This window comes from Dipteris shenzhenensis, chromosome 3 (genome assembly GCF_047967505.1).
Source record: "Dipteris shenzhenensis isolate YYH24624 ecotype China chromosome 3, Dip_SZ_1.0, whole genome shotgun sequence".
NCBI classification, from domain to species: Eukaryota; Viridiplantae; Streptophyta; class Polypodiopsida; order Gleicheniales; family Dipteridaceae; genus Dipteris; species Dipteris shenzhenensis.
The window spans coordinates 4429356-4442806 of NC_141598.1; the positions used below are offsets into that span (position 1 = coordinate 4429356).

The 13451-nt window shown below is 46.1% G+C and overlaps 1 pseudogene; it reads left to right on the forward strand.

The window, feature by feature from the left end:
- The first annotated feature begins 380 nt into the window (after positions 1–380).
- On the forward strand, positions 381–12596 carry LOC147903253 (cytochrome P450 78A4-like; annotated as a pseudogene).
- The last annotated feature ends 855 nt before the right edge of the window (positions 12597–13451 follow it).

Below are 13451 nucleotides of genomic sequence, written 5' to 3' on the forward strand. Positions count from 1 at the left end.
CTTCAATACAAACAATGAATTGGAAATTGAACATACAAACTATCTCATGGATGATGTGAAATTAGCGTTAGTGGCTCAGAAAGTTATATGCATATTTAACCTTCTAGCATTGAGGAAACATATGGACTTTTGAATAAGTTATTATTTTTTGCTACTGAAATGGGGGATTTATAAATCTTTTATTGTTTTTTATTGCTCGCTTTTTTTGGCTCGCTCACTTTTTATCACTCGCCTTTTGGTAATCCTCACCTGTGTGCTCCCTTATGAGCTTTGGTGGGCCTCGTTGTTGTGCCCTACAAACACACCTTTAAGCTATCCCTTCAAAAAGCATAGGTAAGGCAGTGTCTGACCTTTAATCTTGACCTCCTTGCTGCCCTGACATGCAGCAAATGGTGAGGCCCAAGCTTCTCCTGATGATCCCTGATCCTTACTGCCCTGAATGTTGGCCTAGGATCCAATCACCCTCTGAGCTATGTCTGCAGCACCCAAACTGCCTGAAGTATGGCCCCACTCATGCTGTCCTGCAACTTCAATCTGTTCCTGAGGTGATCTCTTGTGAGCACTCTCTCTGCTGCCCAAAAGCTGCTCCAGTATGTTCATTTATTAGGATATGTACCGGCCACCTTGCTGCCCTTAAAAGATAACAAAAATGACACCCTTGTGAGCTCTTTGTTATCCAACTCCCTTACTGCACCTGCTGTGCTCTTGAAGAGACTTCGAGGCAGGTAGCATCAACTCCAATCTACTTTGGATTCCTTGGTGCTTCTCCTGCTGCTATGGGCTAGGGCCTAAGCCCCAATCTAAATGAGTATTGAGCCCAAGGGGCTCTCTCTTTATGGGGCAGGATGCCCCTCTTGCTGGCTGACCCATTGGGTTGGTTGGCCGAAGCCCTACTGGCCGACCCAGTAGGCCTACTTGGCTAACCTTGTTGGTCTGTCCAGCACACCAATAGGCAGCCTTTTTGCTACCCCTTTTTGGCTCGCATGGCCATGTGGAATTGTGCCACTAGCCCAAGCTTTCTCAACTCCTTGCCCCGACCTATAGGGCATCTCTTCCCCAGATCCTGCCAACCTAACAGTTGCCCCATGCTGCATCTGTTCACCATTTGCTTGGGCCCGTTTCAACCCTGATCTCTGGCACTTGGTCTGCTCCTACCAGGCACCTATTAGCTCCAGCCTTCTCTAGCCCTAGATCTGTCATACCAACCTCATACATGCTATTGCAGACACCTGTCATGAAGGCGCCTACAGATCGATGCACTCTTGGCCTATACCATCTCTTCCAAGCCATCCAATCTCGACCCGACTGCTCTAGGATGTCCACGCAATCTTGCACAGGCCTCCATGCTCTAGTCGACATCTTCTAGGCTCTAGATCTTACCCAACACTGCTGCAAACTATTCCACCTTGTCACATGTCTGCTCCATACAAAATCTCTGCACCAAGAGCTCCACTCATGGCCGGGTAATTCTCTGGTTGAGCTGCCCACATGGCAGCCTATGTGCTGCCATCTTGTGTTCCTTTTCCTGATTGGTTATATGCTACCCACATGGCAGCCTAGATGATGCCCATATGGAAGCCCCCTGTTCTTTGTTTTCCCTCTTGAGTTTGCCACCCACATGGTAGCCAATAAGCTGCCCATGTGGCAAATGGTGGCATCCCTAATCCTAAGTCCCCCCCCCCCACCCATGCTCTCCTCAAATGGGGGCTTACAAATGGGGAGATTGAGAGTGCTCTCAACGGAAGCAAGAATGGAAGAAGGAGAGAGAGCGAGAGAGAGAGACAGAGAGCCACACAAGTTTTGGTGGGTGCAGAACCACCCTAATCTTCTTTTTCATTCATTCATATATGTGTTTGAGTATTGTACATAACTGGGGTTAAGGCACAGTGACCTTTAACCCCCACAACCTCCCACTTAAAGGACAATGTGCCTTTAAGGGAGAACAACCAGTGATCATACTATCCAATGCCCATCAATACACGACAATACTCAAACCGCTGACTAGGTAGACTCTTCGTCAACATATCTGCAGGGTTATCATCTGTATGAACCTTGACAAGCTCTATGCGCTTGTCCTCAAGTACCTCCCTGATGTGGTACCTGACCTCAATGTGTTTGGTCTTTGCATGAAAGACCGGATTCCGTGCTAGCTGAATAGCACTCATGGAATCACTATGCAATGTCGGTACACCTGTATGAATCCCCAAATCTCCCACTAGCCGATCAAGCCATATAGCCTCCTTGCAACCCTCTGTGGCTGCAACATACTCAGCCTCTGTGGTAGACAAAGCAACGCACTTCTGTGCGCGAGACATCCACGACACTGCACCACCTGCAAAGGTGAACACATAACCAGAAGTGGATCTCCTACTATCCACATGCCCTGCATAGTTTGAATCTGTGTACCCAAGTACACGCATGTCTCCTTTACCAAAGCAAATGCACATCTCCTTGGTACCCTTCATGTACCTCATGATGCACTTAACTGCCTCCCAATGCCTCTTTCCTGGATTAGCCATATACCGGCTAACAACTCCCACTGCAAATGCAATGTCTGGTCTAGTAGCTATCATAGCATACATAAGACTCCCAACTGCTGATGCATAAGGAACCTTGGCCATCATGGCCCTCTCCTCATCTGATTTGGGACTATCTGTATGACTCAGTTTCACATATGGAGGCAATGGAGTACTCACTGCCTTCCCCCCCTCCATATTGAAACGCTGTAATACTTTTGTAACATACTCTTTTTGTGAAAGCCAAAGGAGTTTCCTACTCCGATCACGCGTGATGCGCATACCAAGAATATGACATGCAAATCCCAAATCCTTCATATCAAAGGCCTCATGCAACTTGGCCTTTAATGCATCTAGCTCATAAGTATTCTTGCTAGCCAATAGCATATCATCCACATATAGTGCCAGGATTATCAGGCTACTATCCTTAGCCCTTTTAGTGTAGAGGCAGTGATCAATTTCACTCCTTCTAAAACCCTGGGACCGAATGAAAGCATCAAACTTCTGATACCATTCTCTAGGCGCTTGCTTAAGACCATAGAGACTCTTTTTCAGCTTGCAAACTAAATGCTCTTTGCCCTTTTCTTCAAAGCCTTCCGGCTGCACCATGTAAATTTCCTCATGCAAATCCCCATGCAAGAAAGCTGTCTTGACATCCATTTGCATAAGCTCCATATCCTCTGATGCCACTAGTCCAAGCATGCATCTAAGTGTGGTCATCTTCACAACCGGAGAGAATATCTCATCAAAGTCCACACCCTTCTCTTGTTTGAACCCTTTAGCAACCAAACGGGCCTTGTACCTAGGCACATCATCACCTGTGACCTTCATTTTGTACACCCATTTACATGGCAATGCTTTCTTTCCATGTGGCAAAGAAACCAAGTCCCAAGTCTTATTCTTCATAAGTGAACTCATCTCTGATTGCATAGCATACTCCCACTTGCGTTGATCCTCACGCATCATAGCCTCTCTGTAGCAAGAAGGCTCCCCGCAATCAGTAAGCATCACATAGTCTACCCCTAGAACAAACCTATCAGGTGGTCTAGACACTCTAGATGATCTTCTCAAGGGCATTTCAGCTTGCTGTCCCACTTGCATATCAGCCACATTTGGCTCATCATTTCCACCAATAGATGATCCATCATCTACCCTTGATTGTATACCTGTGGGAGTACTTGGTTGTACCATTTCTTGCACATTTGGTGCATGGACAGCTTGCTGTCTATCAACATATGCAGGTGGATTCACATCCTGGAAAGTGATTCTCCTCATTTCCACATCCCTCATGGGTGCCTTATGCATCTTCTTCTCATTGAAGACCACATCATGGCTGCGTATGATCTTCTTTCCTTCTGGATCCCAGAGACGATAGCCCATCTCTCCACTTTCACCATAACCTAGAAAGATGCATTTCCTAGACTTAGGATCTAGCTTCTTTCGAAGCTCTTTTGGCACATGTGCATATGCCTCACACCCAAATATACGCAAATGAGAATAAGAGGGCTTCTTTCCACTCCATGCCTCTTCAGGAATACCACCATCCAAACTCTTACTAGGTGATCTATTGATCACATGCACTGCAGTCTTCATTGCCTCAGCCCAAAAACCACCAGAAAGACTTGCATTGGAAAGCATGCATTGCAACCTTTCTTGAATGGTACGGTTCATCTTTTCTGCAACTGGATTTTGCTCTGGAGTACGAGGGGATGTGAGCTCCCTCTTAATCCCACGTGTATCACAGAAATGCTGAAAGTCATGAGAGAGATACTCTCCACCATTATCAGTCCGTAGGCATTTAAGCATTCTACCTGACTGATTCTCAACCAAGGCCAGCCATTTCTGAAATACCTGGAACACATCACTCTTCCGAGCTATAGCATAAGCCCACACTTTCCTAGTTGCATCATCAATGAATGTCACATAGTATTCAGCCCCACCTAATGACCGTGTAGGCATGGGACCACATACGTCTGAATGCACCAAATCAAGCTTTTCAAACTCTTTCTTTCCCCTTCTTTTATGGGCTGATTTAATCTGCTTCCCATAGAGACAATGCTCACAAAATTCAAAATCAGAGAAACTCAAATGCGGTACATAACCCAAACGGCATAAGAGTTTCATTCCATTCTAGCTCATGTGCCCCAACCTGCAATGCCACAAAGAAGTGCTTGGCTGCTCGGTTATTGCAACAACATGATCAAATACCCCTGATACATGTAAGGGATACAAAGTCCCACACTTGGCACCCCTGGCCAAAAGCATAGAGCCCTTTTGAATTTTCCAACTTTGAAAGCCAAAAGTGGTGTGAAAACCAGCATCATCTAGCTGACCCACTGAAATAAGACTCTTGGTCAGCTTAGGCACATGTCTCACATGTTTCAAAACAAATGCAGACCCATTTGCAAAAGAAAACTTTATGTCACCTGCTCCCACTATGTCACATGCATAGTCATTTCCAAGATGCACACAACCTGTCTTTCCACTGTCATAAGTGGAGAACCATTCCCTATGGGGAGTAACATGGAATGAAGCACCAGAATCCAAAATCCAATCCTGGGAATATGCATCATCTGAAGTGGTAAGCAACTCTGCAGATAGAGTAGACATGAAGAGAACATCATTGTCACTATCATGTGTGACTGCATTGATCTCCTCGATCTTCACTTTTCCTTTGTCCTCCCTTGGACTCTCTTCCTTTTGATTTGCACCCCAATTTGCATTTTTTTTTCTTATCCTTTTGCTATCTTTTCAGCTTGTAGCAATCCTTTTTCATATGGCCCTTCTTGCCACAGTGGTAACACTCAATGTTCCGTGCCCTGGATTTGCTACGAGACTTCCCTCTTTCTTGGGACTTCCCCCTGAACTGTGATCTGCCCCTTTGCACATTTAAGGCTGCATCCTGCTTGTTGCCATCCATAGACTTTCGTCTAATCTCCTCGGCTAACAAGCTACCCACAACATCATCAAATTTCAGTACTCCACCAGGTGCAGAGTTACTGACAGCTGTACGAAAGGTATCCCATGAGGATGGCAATGAACATAAGAGAAATATTGCCTTAGTCTCCGCATCAAAATTCATTTTCTGAGCCTGAAGCTGGCTGAAAATAATATTGAATTCATTCAAATGAGAAGCAATGGAGACCCCTTCCTTCATCTGCAGCTCAAACAACCTCTTCATGAGGTAAACTTTATTAGAGGCAGTTTCCTTCTCATAAGTGGCACACAGTTTCTTCCACAAATCTTCAGTAGTCTGCTCATTCACTACTGTGAAATAAACTGACTCTGCAAGATGAAGTCTAATAGTAGAATTTGCTAATGCATCCAACTCATTCCAATCATCCTCAGACATATTTGCAGGCTTAGCTTCAATCCCTGCCAAGGGTTTAATCTGCTTCTTTTGAATAAGCACATCCCTTATCTGTTCTTTCCACAAAGAAAAGTTTGTCCCATCAAACTTTTTAATGTTGAAAAACTCCTTTTCAGACATGGAAGAGGATGCCATGATGCAAATAAAGCAAAATCCCAAATGCTAGTGCCTGCAAGAGAGAATCACACCAAATACCAGGTGCACCCAAATGTGTATGCCACAATAGACTGAAATATCACAAAAGACTCAAAGCTCAAAGCATCAAAAGATGCATCTGACTCATGTGCATATACTATGCATCCATATGAGCAAATCTGGCCCAAAAGAAAATGCCAATAAGTGCCAAATGACTCAAGCATAAACACTGTCCACTGGCATATGCATCAATAATGTCTCATCCAAGAGAGCATAGCACTATCAGTGCATCACCTGCAATGTTTCAAAGCTGTCCCTCAGCATAAAATAGCATCCATGTGCAAAGCGTCCATAAAAAATAGCATCCCACAAGGCAATTTGGGCCTATCAGCGCATCCAACAAGAACCGCAATGCATCCAAATGGCCTATAAATCATCCATTGCAACCCAATGCATACCACGAATGAGCGCACACTGCTCAAACTACAACCAGAGTGATCTGCATAAGGTATGCTCAAGAAATCATAGTCCCACGGTAATGAGCGCTACTGAAAATAGAACCTGAGATGCTTCAAAACATGGGCGCCATTGCATAATCGGACTCAGCAAGAAAATCTGCAAATATCTCTCTTCTGCCAGAACTTCAAAATCCCAACCGATGAGTGAGAAATGGGAGTCAATTCTTATCCACTGCCATGTGGCATAAATCTAAGGTTTCAAAACCTTAGAATGAAAAATGCATAACAGAGAGACGAAATCGAATACACAGAGATCTATAACTCTGAAAATCCTCCACCAAATCGCGCAAGAACTGATAGGTAGGGGTTTTTGGGCGTCCGGAACGCAATGGGACAGACGGTTTTGGAAACCGTGGCCTCAATCACTGGGTCCAACACACGGAATGAAAAACGTTTTTGGAAACAGAGCTATCTGTAAACTCCACCGGAGTGCTAATGATGAGCAACATAGAAGTTTTAGGACCTCCTGAGTCCACCGGAACTGACAGATCTGCAAATGGTTACTCCAAACTTGAGTTCCAACACCCGGGCAAAAAACGCAGGAACTGACACAGTGAGTCAGAAATCCACTGAAATGATCCCAGATTCAAGAATGAAGGTGTTTCCAAGCTCCTGAAGTAATGTGGATACCAAAAGCAAGCAATAGTTGCCTCTACAAGTCAATACGGAGTCTCTGTCATCGAACGGAACAGGGAAAAGCTCAAAAAACGACTTTTTCTTTGAAAGCTCTTAACAGGCTCTCAAAACCACTTCGCAAAGCCAAAGTGACTTTTCCAAAGGTTCCTCCAAGGTCTCTGCACACTCGGATGCAAGTAAAGTCACCCACAAAGCTTCCCACAAAGCTTCTCCTTCCTCCCACAGAGCTACTGAGCTTCAAGCATTCACGCACGCTCAGCTAGATCACTCGGGCTCTGATACCAGTTGAGAGTGCTCTCAACGGAAGCAAGAATGGAAGAAGGAGAGAGAGCGAGAGAGAGAGACAGAGAGCCACACAAGTTTTGGTGGGTGCAGAACCACCCTAATCTTCTTTTTCATTCATTTATATATGTGTTTGAGTATTGTACATAACTGGGGTTAAGGCACAGTGACCTTTAACCCCCACAGAGATGACTTTTCCAACATCTCCTGCAAGCCACATGGCACTCTCCTCCTACAAGCCTTCTCCAACTGAGCTGAGTTGAGCCTTCTCCTGCAAGCCACGTGGCACTCCCCTGCAGAGGAGAAAAAAAATACAAAGCTCCTTGCATGTGTTGCCACTTATGCAAATGCATGTATTTACTGGCAACCTCAAATCCCCTTCAATCATATGCATTTTGAGCCCCTCCAGGCAGAGTGAATTGCTTCAATGTTTTTGGCTGAACCTTTTTGCACCTAGCTGATGGCATGAAATTTTTTACGCAATTGCATGTGTTTACTGGCAACCTCAAATCCTTCAATCATATGCATTTTGACCCCTCTAGGCAGAGTGAATTGCTTCAATGTTTTTGGCTGAACTTTTTTGCACCTAGTTGATGGCCAGAGTGTGGATTCTTGCATGCAAATACCTTGGAACCACTGAGATGTAGTGCTCGTATCCTAGAGAGTTCTTTCCAAAGTCATTTGCCACCACCTCTGTCTCAACCGATGGACATCGCTTTCCAATGCTTGCTCTTTCAAAGAAACCTTTTTATTAGAGGTTTGTTGGAATTGTTAAAGAGAGACTCAAAGATGCTTCCAAGAAACCTTTCTATCTGAGTTTGATTCGAATTGTTAAAGAGAAACTCAACGATGAACAAAGATGAAATAGTTTCAAAAAATCGATTATAATCATGATCAACAGCTCAGAATGCTAACCTGCAACAACTTCGATTTTAAACTTGTTTGTGATATCCACAAACACCCACGATGATGGAGGCTGCCTAGCCCTTGCAACCTAGTCTTTCTCCTGCAAATTGTTGAGCCCTTCAGGCCAACATTTGATTGGATCTCTTGCAAACTCTTTGAATTAGCAAGCCAATCAATTGTTGGAGCGTGCCCTCCATTAAGAACAGCTTTGGCAGTCTTGGAGCTATCTTTAATCGCATCTCTCAATAGTACCACTACTTTAAGCTCCTCCAAGTGGCAAATCATTGATTTATTAATGGTCCTAGATCGGACCCTACCTGATGTTGAGCTTGCTCAAATCTACCTTCTTTCGTTCCTCCATTATCTTCATTTTCTTTCATCTCTTTTCCTTAGATATTCATGCCCTTTCATCTTCCCCTAGCATCGATCAACCCCTACACCTCTCTTTCTCTCTCTCTCTCTCTCAAAACCACATACAAAAATTCTATAAAAAGCTCCCCCCCCACCTCTCTATGTGTGTGTGTGAGAGAGAGAGAGAGTGTGTGTGTGTTTGTGTGTGTGTGTGTGTGTGTGTGTGTGTGTTTTTGGCTGAACTTTTTTGCACCTAGTTGATGGCCAGAGTGTGGATTCTTGCACGCAAATACCTTGGAACCACTGAGATGTAGCGCTCGTATCCTAGAGAGTTCTTTCCAAAGTCATTTGCCACCACCTCTGTCTCAACCGATGGACATCGCTTTCCAATGCTTGCTCTTTCAAAGAAACCTTTTTATTAGAAGTTTGTTTGAATTGTTGAAGAGAGACTCAAAGATGCTTCCAAGAAACCTTTCTATCCGAGTTTGATTCGAATTGTTAAAGAGAAACTCAATGATGAACAAAGATGAAATAGTTTCAAAAAATCGATTATAATCATGATCAACAGCTCAGAATGCTAACCTGCAACAACTTCGATTTTAAACTTGTTTGTGACATCCACAAACACCCACGATGATGGAGGCTGCCTAGACCTTGCAACCTAGTCTTTCTCCTGCAAATTGTTGAGCCCTTCAGGCCAACATTTGATTGGAGCTCTTGCAAACTCTTTGAATTAGCAAGCCGACTAATTGTTGGAGCGTGCCCTCTATTAAGAACAGCTCTGGCAGTCTTCGAGCTATCTTTAATCGCATCTCTCAATAGTACCGCTGCTTTAAGCTCCTCCAAGTGGCAAATCATTGATTTATTAATGGTCCTAGATCGGACCCTACCCGATGTTGAGCTTGCTCAAATCTACCTTCTTTTGTTCCTCCATTATCTTCATTTTCTTTCATCTACTTTCCTTAGATATTCATGCCCTTTCATCTTCCCCTAGCATCGATCAACCCCTACATCTCTCTTTCTCTCTCTCTCTCAAAACCACATACAAAAATTCTATAAAAAGCCCCCCCCCTCCCCCCTCTCTCTCTCTCCCTCTCTCTCTCTAGCTATGGTTTTGAGATAAACCCTCTTCCTCCCCCCTCCCCTCTCTCTCTCTCTCCCTCTCTCTCTCTAGCTATGATTTTGAGATAAACCCTCTTTCTCCCCCTCCCCTCTCTCTCTCTCTCCCTCTCTCACAAAAACACAAAAGCACACACACACACACACAAACAAACACACACACTCTCTCTCACACACATAGAAATATTGTAGATATAAAAGCTGGTAGTACTTGATACAACCGTCTGGAGGTGACGAAGCAACCCAAGCTGGAATAGAGCAAGTTGCAATAGCTTCGTCAATGGTCTCTGGCTAGATGAGGATAAGTTCGAGCTTACAAATAAAAGAGAGAGCGACAGACAGTTTTAGGATGTCTATCACCTGAAATTTCTCCAGCTAGGACACCCCCTCAACGATAGCTGGAGTTGGAGCTGGAGGTGTGGCGCACGATGGAGGTTGGGCGAGGAGGTGGGAGCCTGTGGCGTTGGTGATCACGCTGGAGCTGGAGGTGGTGATCACGTCTTCTTCTCTAGCTAGGACACCCCCTCAACAACGGCTAGAGCTGGAGCTGGAGGTGGCACGCGATGGAGGCTGGGCGAGGAGGCGGGAGCCTGTGGCGCTGGTGATCACGCTGGAGCTGCAGCTGGTGATCACGTCTTCGTCATCACCTTCCTCTACTACTACGTCGCTCCACCTTCCTCTACTACTACGATCACCTTCCTCTGTGGCACGATGGAGGCTGGAGGAGGAGACTGGAGCCATGGCGTGACGGCGCAATTCATTATGGAGTGACGACGTCGTGAAAGCGTGACGGCGTGACGCTTCTACCCTCCCATCGCCTCGACATGTGGCGGGTTGGCCTCGCCTCAACACGTGGCAGGTTGGCTTCTCCCCTCCCTACTTAATAGAATAGATAGATAGAAGATAGAAGATAGAAGATAGATAGAAGATGGAAGATAGATAGATAGAAGATAGATAGATAGATAGAAGATAGAAGATAGAAGGGGATGGCACGTGCGAGGTTGGGTGGCGGCTGAAAGATTAATGGACGACGGCGCATGTCCGGCGGCCGGCGGCGGGACACAATTTTACAATGCTGAGGGCCTCCTCGCCATCTCACAAGAGTAGCCAGTTCGCATGGCAGCTAGTGTGGCAATGGCGAGCCCCGTCGACCAGTACAGTCTGTGCCTTTGCTTCCTGCACATGCTCCGTTCCTCCCCCTCCCGCTCGCCTTCCTCTCCCTCCGCTGGAGCTCCCCCGGTGGCCACGCCTGGCTCTTCCCCCTCCGGTTCCCGTATCCCCGGCCCCCGTGCCCTCCCTATTCTCGGTTCCATCTTCTCTTTCTCCTCCCTCGCCCACCGTCGCCTCGCCTCCCTTGCTTCCTCCCACTGCGCCCTCCCCCTCATGGCTTTCAGTTTGGGTAACACTCGCGTCGTCATCTCCGATGTAGCGCGTGAGCTTCTCTGTAGCTCCTCGTTCGCAGATCGCCCCCTCAAACAGTCCGCTCAGCAGCTGCTCCTCGGGCGCGCCATTGGATTCGCACCTTACGGGGATTATTGGCGTAACCTCCGGCGAATTGCCGCCTCTCACCTTTTCGCTCCCCGCCGAATTGCCGCCCATGAACATCTCCGCCAATTCGAGACTTCCGCAATGCTTGACGCCATTGCATCTAATCAGTCTGGAATCGTTACGGTACGGCCTTATCCGCAGCGTGCTGCTCTCAACAACATAATGACTACGGTTTTCGGTAGGAGCTACCAGTTTGGCAGTGATTGTGAGCAAGCTCGTGAATTGCAAAGCATGGTGCGCGAAGGCTTCGACCTCCTCGGAGCTTTCAATATGGCGGACCATTTGCCAGCGCTCCAGAACTTGGATCCCCTGCGGATTCGCCAACGCTTTGACGCGCTCGTACCACAAGTATATGCCTTCGTACAAAAGATAATAGACGAGCACAAGTGTGTGATTCGTGCTAACGCGGACTCGTCGCATTTTGTCGATGTGGTTCTGGGCTTACAAGTAGAGGAGAACCTTTCAAACTCGGATGTGGTAGCAGTCTTGTGGGTGAGTTCGAACGAATGAATTTTCAGACTCTGGTGGCCCGTTGTGTTAAGGCTTTATGTATATATCTTTTCCGGAGACTTACAGTGCTCAAATTTTTTTCAGGAGATGATATTCCGAGGTACAGACACTATGGCAATATTGACGGAGTGGATTTTAGCTGACCTAGTTCTCAATCCTCGTATCCAGGCCAAGTTACACGCCGAGCTGGAGGCTACAGTGGATAAGGGTGGGCAATTGCGAGATGCCGACATTGCTAGAATGCCTTATCTGCAAGCAATTGTAAAACAGACCCTGCGAGTGCATCCCCCTGGCCCTCTACTCTCTTGGGCAAGGCTTTCTATCCATGATGTGAAAATTGCTGGGCACCACATTCCTGCTGGAACAACAGCGATGGTCAATATGTGGGCAATCACACACGATCCTTGTATTTGGTAGGACCCTGATCTCTTCATACCTGAAAGGTTTATGGTGAGTGAAGGAGGAAAGGATATAGATATTAGAGGAAGCGACCTGAGACTGGCTCCATTCGGAGCTGGGAGGCGAGGCAAGGCTCTCGGGTTGGCTACAGTCAATCTTTGGGTGGCTAGAATCATTCAGCGATTTCAACTTTCGCTTGACGACAAGCATCCTGTCGACTTAACGGAGCTATTGAAGCTCTCGTGTGAAATGGTGATGCCTCTTACAGCTCAGTTCATCGATAGGCAACAGTGGACGTGCTCATGACCACAACCTGTGTGTAAAGATGCACAAAGGTCGTCGTGTTTGTCATAACCATGTATGCGCAGAACCTGTTTAAAAGGTTAACAGTAAGGGACGAGTCCTCACAAAAGAGGGGCACCGTCCCTTCCCTTCCTCATCGGAGGAGTACTTACTCTATTTTGCGGCAGAGTTATATCCCAAGGTTTTGTAACGTAGTTGAGAGTGTTACTGAAGAGGCTGCTTTTGGCAAGGTTTTTTTCTTTTAGCGAAGGGGCATGGAAGTTGCCGGCTATTGACGGAAAGCATTGCATACGGTCCCTTCTAAGACGGCCATCGATTTGTCTCCACCGATATAAAATGAATTCGAGCCCAAAATCTGTTTTTGATTACTTTTGCGATTCTGGTTTTTTGCGTTGGCGCCATCTGCTTCTTTTTAGAAATCATCTCCATAAATAATGCGGAGAAGTCATTGTGCGTTATCGCTTTAGTGGATTGTACATGCAACAGATATTCTGATCTGCGTTCTTGGATCCATCTCTCGGATTCGCACGTTATTTTTTCTAATAAGCTGGAACAGAGTGTCCGGGTCCGTTATGTAACATAGTGGTTGTACTAACGCATTGCAGACAATTGACCAAGTTCATGGTGAGGAATTGAGGATAGCTTACGTTATTGTTTCATGTTCGCCACTTTCCTCTCTATAGCTAGTTACGTTGAGTCTGTTGCGTTCATTGGGCTTTACTTGCGTTGAGTCCAGGCAACATTGCAAAAGTAGATTGTAGTCTAGCAGCACGTGGTGACTTGCTTAGGTTTCGTTATCGGACAATGCGCGTTTGTTAATAACGTTCTACACTCTTGAGCTGCCGCGGAACCTGCAGC